The 6757-nt window shown below is 39.9% G+C and overlaps 1 pseudogene; it reads right to left on the reverse strand.

Moving 5' to 3' along the window:
* Positions 1–626: 626 nt before the first annotated feature.
* Positions 627–2192, reverse strand: LOC102825799 (annotated as a pseudogene).
* Positions 2193–6757: the final 4565 nt, after the last annotated feature.

Genomic DNA, 6757 nt, shown 5'->3' on the forward strand with positions numbered 1-6757 from the left:
TTTTTGGCCCACAGTCCCTTTCCCTCTCTGGGTCCAAAGACCCTAGTTGCTTCATCACTTTGCATCATCATCTCTGCCTCCATCTCAGGCATCTCTGTTTCTCTGGGTAGGATCCCGCTCTCGGTTCTTCTCCGTTGATGGTCCCAGAGGCCTCCATTGCTAGCCTGTAGAATTAATCACTCCCTTCCTTGTTACAAAACTTCTACCTTTGCATTTCCTACCCTCATAGTCCATCCTGATAAGCATTATTCACTACATTATCACGAGTTACCCATTTGTATCTCCTTTCATCAGCTCCGCCCAGACAGATTGAATAGTACCTACTGGAGCTTCTGCCTTCTGCCATGCTCCCTAGCACTAGGTTCCCTCTTGAAAGCTTGTAAGCCAGTCACTTCTTGCCTTTGTAGTCCCCTGTCCCAATTTGAGTAACCAATGTCCAAGCTGCCCTTCTCCATCCACTCTGTGTGTGGGTGTGGGTGTGAATGTTTCTTGCTGTGGGGATTTGTTCCCTCTTTTGAGTCGCTACTCCATAGGCATAGGTCAAGTTCATCAGACTAACTTTTTGTTTATAATGACATTCTTTTAAAAAGTCTTGGAACATGGATGGTAAAGGGAGTCCATCAATCTCATTGTATGTTGAGCATCTGCAATCCTGGCACAGTGGAGGACTGAAACACACACTGGTCATGGGTATCAAAACTGAAGTTGTGATTCCACTGTTCAATTTGGCCATGCAGGGATCTGTTGTGGCGACGGAAGCTCACAGAAAAGAGGTAGTCCTCTTGTGTCGAGTCCCTGAGCAAAAACGTACCTTCTGGTTTCTCTTCAAGAAGGTCTTCTGCTTTGTAACGGTCCATCACTCCCCAGTAACAGGGATTAGCTGTAATTTGAAGCAAATAGGGCACTAGGCAGTGTATGCAATCAATCTGAAAATGTACTTTCCAAGTTCCCTGTCTATTAACATGAGCATGGCAGTTCCCAGATCCCTGGCATTGCTTTTGTCTATGTGACTGCAAACATAATGTGGCCGTGTCTTCTTCTAAGTCACAATTAGTTTGTGGAATTGCAGAACTGTCCCCACTTATTTCAGTCATTCCAGGAGCTAACTTTGTTCCCGTTTATATAACAGATTAACCTGTGTGGTAGCTTTGAATACATGTATTTGTGCATTGGGAAGGGGATCAACCCTTTCTTCAATACTAAGCTGCCTTCTCTCTCTAAGCCTATCTTCTTCATCTTCTCTTGAAACCAAAGATGGATTAAATATATCAAAAAATGTTGACTATGGGCTTACAGGAGCTATATACTGTTTAATCAAATGACATTTTGGGTCTAAATTTGAGCCAGCAGGCGAAGGGCATTCCTCAAGCATTAATTCAGAAAGACGTATTTTTCTTTTATTTGAAAATCGGGGTTTTGACTGTTTGCTATAAATTCTCATGGGAAAACACTGTCCAACAGTATCCTGCAAACTTTGTCTCAGACATTGACTCCCTACAGATCTTCTGGAAACACTGTCCATATCGCGAAACACTGTTCATATCTATATGAGCTTATGCCATATAGCGTCTCTCTCCTTTGAAGTACAATGTGAGTTCTACCAAACTTTTTATCACCGCCCAATGAACTCTGTGTCTTTGTAAAACAGGAATTTTTTTTCTTCCTACCCCATGGAGCATGTCGGGAATAGGAGTCTGTTCGTGCAAGTGTTGTATTTCAACAGTCTGAAGGATTTCGGCGACATAATTTTGGTTTCTTCTGGAAAGATTCTTTGAAGGGCTTAGTCCCAGTTGTAAGGTAACATTTTCTCTTAAAGGACTGCTTTGCTGCTGAGGAGTGGAGTCTCCTATATTGGTATTTTTCTCTTTACAAACAAACATCTGTTAGAGTTTATGTCCACATTTTCACTTTGGCTTCCTCCCTCAGGACTGAAGAGATTCTGACATCTATATTTGAAGTTAGTCCACATTTTCCCCCACTTTACTCATTGAGTATATGACCTAGGCACTTGAATTATGGTGTTGGTGAAGAATTATTGAAAGAATTATGGACTGCCAGAAGAACAAATAAACCTGTGCTGGAAAAATTACAACCAAATGCTCCTTAGAAGCGAGGATTGCGAGATAATCATCTCTTTGTCCTTTGAACATGTGAGAAATGGCCAGTCGCGGTCGGGCGTGAGGCAGCCTCATCCTGGAGCACCTGCGGCCAGGCAGTATGGGACTGGACCGCGCAGTCACCGAGAGGGCAAGTCCGCCATTCTGCCTGCTGGCCCCGTTCAAACCCCTCCAACTGCCAAGCAAACGCAATCCTGCTTCTTCCACACTGAGCCCAGGACCCCAGCTCCGTAGGATGCCCCCGTTACGCCCCCACCCCCTTCCCCTGCCACCTCCCCTTCTACACCCTTTTCCCCTCCCCTCTCTCCCCAGCCCCCACCAGAAGGACTTAATATGTTCTTTTTGACGACGAATGTGACACCATTCCTCTTTGATTTGTCATTCTTGGCATAGTAACCATGTGCTTGTCAGATTCAATATGGCCAATATCAGACCAATTCAGCTCATCAGTGCTTAGGATATTGATGTTTATCCATTCCATTTCGTTTTTGACAATTTCCAATTTTACTCGATTCACATTTTATACATTCCATGTACTGATTACTAATGGTTGTTTATAGCTGTTTCTCTTCATTTTAAACTGTGTCCTATCAGCAAATGAAGGTCCTGAAGGCTTTACTCCATTTGCATCATCACGACCAACTCCACTTTGAGGCGGCAGCTCTTCCCCAATCATCTTTTGAGTGTCTCCCAATCCGAGGGGTTCATCTTCTGGCACTATATCTGACAGTATTCTGATGCTCTTCATCATATTTCAATATTCAATATTCTGGTGCTGTCTGACACCGTTACACAACTAAATATTCTAAAATAGTCCGTATCTCCTTCATCCTAGTCTGGAAGCTCATCTGACCTTGCTAGTATTTAAAATACTGGTGTCATAGCTTCCACACAGCAGCATGCAAGCCACCACAGTATGACAAACTGACAGATGAGTGGTGATTTAAATTTAGTAATCTCTGGCAAATAGTAGGTTAACAACAAATTAGCAGTTATGAAAGACCTGAAGTAAAAACAATAATTTTAATTACGCTATTAAAAAATTAGGTTGTCACCATAAAAATAATTAACAAATTTCTATATTTATTATATTATTTGGTTTATATATAAAATATGTTTATATTATAAACTACAAAAGATAAATGCACATTTACATGCATGCTAAAATCCCATAATGTGTTGCTATATATGTACTTGTTTTTCTTTTTAAGTGCTATAGAGTCAATTCTGAATTTGCTGAGATTCTGTATAAGGTTTTCTGAGGAGCTGCTGGTGGGTTTGAACACTGATTTTGTGGTTCACAGTACATTGCTTATCCTATAGCACCACACCAGGAGTCCACTTACTGAGATAAAACATGCTGTTTCTTTTAAGTGTTTTTTAAGAGAATAGAAGAAAATATGCCTCCTTTGATTATTGGAAATATGACATCCTGCACATGTATGGTTTTTTGTATTCTCAGTACAATTCTACCGGTGACTCAGCAAACTATTTATATCTGTTGGGAATACTGATTCAATTGGTTAGTTAAATGATTCAATGACACAAATATAGCAGATCTTAGATTGTTATAGCTAACAATCAACTGATTTATAAACCATATTCCCAATTCTGAAAAATAAAGTTGCTAATAATTTTTGTAAAGTTTTAATCATTATGAAAACATCCCCATTGAATATTTGATGTGAAGAAGAAAAACAATCTTGAGTATGCCTCCATACACAGTTTTTTCCAAGTATATAAAGAAGACATATCTAAATTGGATTTGAAAAAAAATATACCAGGGAGTGAAAAGGATATTGTTCATGCAGTACTTAATTTCTCCATTGAATCTGTACTGTCAAGAAAGAAAATAGAATCTTGAGTATGCATCCACACACAGTCTTTTCCAAGTCTATAAAGAAGACTAAATTGGAGTTGAAAAAAAAACACACAAAAAAAACAGGGAGTGGAAAGGTTTTGTTCATGCAGTGTTTATCACTGAACTTTTCTCTCTCTCTTTTAACTTTTTCTTTCTCTTTTCCCTTTTCCTCACTCCTTCCTTCATTCTTTGTTTTTTTTTTCTCTCCAACAAACTAGTATTCTCATACTATGTTAACAACACTCCCTTACCCCACCAAGAAGAGCATACTTCTTTAACATACTACTTTGCTTTCTAAATATATTTTCTCTCAAAGCAGACCTCTCAGGAGAGAAATCATGGGGTTTTTTTGTTTTTGTCTTTTTTTTTTTTCTTTCAAAATAAATATTTTTAAATCAACAGTGTCTCAATCTGGGTCTACTAGAAAGTAGAGTAGAACCAAGGGTAAAAATTAGGAGTTATCATTTTATTGTAGAGGTATGAACCCAGGACTGTGAGACAGAAAAATAGGAAATGAAACAAAGAAAAAGACAAAGCCATGCAATTTAAGACATTTACCAAATGAAGAAAAAGACATTCACCACACTAAGTTCAGGTATAGAGTTGAGCCAAAGGCATGCAAGTGCTAAATTGGCATTTTTACTAATACATGGGACATTTATGGAGTTCAAAGAAACTACACATTAAGGTAGTTCATAGAAGAAAGAACCAAGGAGGAATGTATCTTCCCTTGTCACTTATATCAACAATTTCCTATTGGACAAAATGTATCTCATAGGAGCTAACTGGTTCAACTTCAATCCACTTACTGAGTAAGGAGATCAGATTGCATGCCCTAAAGGATGGTGTTTCATCCAAATTGGGGAAAAAAACAGTGACAATCTGGTGAGAAGCTGAATAAGAGAGAAAAAGGTCTCCATTAGAAGACCATTAGAAGAGAAGCCCTGGTGTGGTGTTGAAGGATAAGCACTGGACTTCTAGCTACTAGTTTGGCAGTTCATACCCACTAGTCACTCCTTGGAAACCTTTTACAGGATCACTATGAATTGAAACTGATGCCATGGCACTTAACAACTGCAACAGTAGGAGGTACACAATGTTATGTCTCAATATAACAAGGATGTTAAGCATCAGAACATCTAATGGAGAGTGATGCTCTGGGCCAACAAGGAATTTTCAAATCTCAATCACATCACTTAGAGAACTGCTCCTTCTGTAAAAACACAAATATTATTGTTGTTGTTAGACACCATCAAGTTGCTTCCAACTCATAGCAACCCTATGTACAACAAAACGAAGCACTGCCCGATCCTGCTTGGTCCTCATAATTGAGCTCAGTGTTGCCGACACTTTGTCACTCCATCTCATTGGAGTTTTTCTCATTTTCACTGACCCTCCACTTTACCGAGCATAATGTTCTTCTCCAGGGACTAATCCCTTCTGATAACACGTCCAAAGAATGAGAGGTGAAGTTTCACCATCCTCCCTTTTAAAGAACATTCTGCCTATGCTTTCTCCAAAACAGATTTTGTTGTTGTTGTTGCTGTTGTTGTTGTTGTCAGCTACCATCGAGTCAGAACCGACTCATAGCAACCCCATGCACATCAGAACAAAACAGTGTCCGATACTGGGCCAACCTCATTACCACTGCCACACTTGAGTCCATCAATGATGTCACCTAGCCAATACATCTCGTTGGGGGCCTTCCTCTTTTTCTCTGACCATCCACCTTACCCAGCATGACATCCTTCTCTAGCAACTGTTCCCTACGGACAATATGTCTAAAGTATGAGAGACGAAGTTTAGTCATCTTGGCCTCCAAGGGGCACTCTGGCTGCACTTCTTCCAAAAAGACTGTCATCAAGTCAGTACCAACTCATAGTGACCCAATGCACAACAGAATTAAACACTGCCTGATCCTGGGCTAATCTCATAATTGTTGGCACGCTTGAGCCCATTGATGCTGCCACTTTGCCAACCCATCTTATTGGGGGCCGTCCTCTTTTTCTCTGACCCTCCACCTTACCAAACATGATATCCTTCTCCAGTGACTGGTCCCTCCTGACACTGTGTCCGAAGTATGAGAGATGAAGTTTGGCCATCCTGGCCTCCAAGGAGACTCTAGCTGCACTTCTTCCAACACAGATCTGTTGGTTCTTTTTCTGTAATAATTTTACACCATAATTCTTCTGCAGTTTTCATTATTCACTGTCCAACGTTTGCATGTGTCCTGGTGTGACTCTGTGGGATAATGCACTGACTAGTAAGGTTGGTTTGAACTGCAAGGTCGGTGGTTCAGCCACTCCTTGGAAACCTTATACGGGGTCGCTATAAGTAGGAATTAACTCAGCACTTAGCAACAACAACAATGTAGCAATTGGAAATACTACGGCTTGGTACTGGAGTACGTTAGTCCTCAAAGTGACATCATTGCTCTTTAATGCTTTAAAGAGTTCTTTTGAAGTAGATTTGCCTAATGTAATACATCCTGTCATTTCTTAACTGCTCCTCCCATTATTGTTGATTATAGATCCAAGAAAAATGGAAATCTTTGACAACTTCAATATTTTCTTTGCTTATCACGATATTATTTGTTGGGCCTATTGTAAATATTTTCACATTCTTTACATTGAGGAGCAATGCCTATAGTCTTGAACCTTCTTCAGTAGGTATTTTAAGTCCTCTTCACTTCCAGAAAACAAGGTTGTGTTTTCTGCACGTTATCGGTTGTTAATCCTGAAGCCACATTCTTCTTCATATAATCTACCTTCAAAGATAA

This window comes from Chrysochloris asiatica, unplaced genomic scaffold (genome assembly GCF_000296735.1).
Source record: "Chrysochloris asiatica unplaced genomic scaffold, ChrAsi1.0 scaffold00169, whole genome shotgun sequence".
Lineage (NCBI taxonomy): Eukaryota > Metazoa > Chordata > Mammalia > Afrosoricida > Chrysochloridae > Chrysochloris > Chrysochloris asiatica.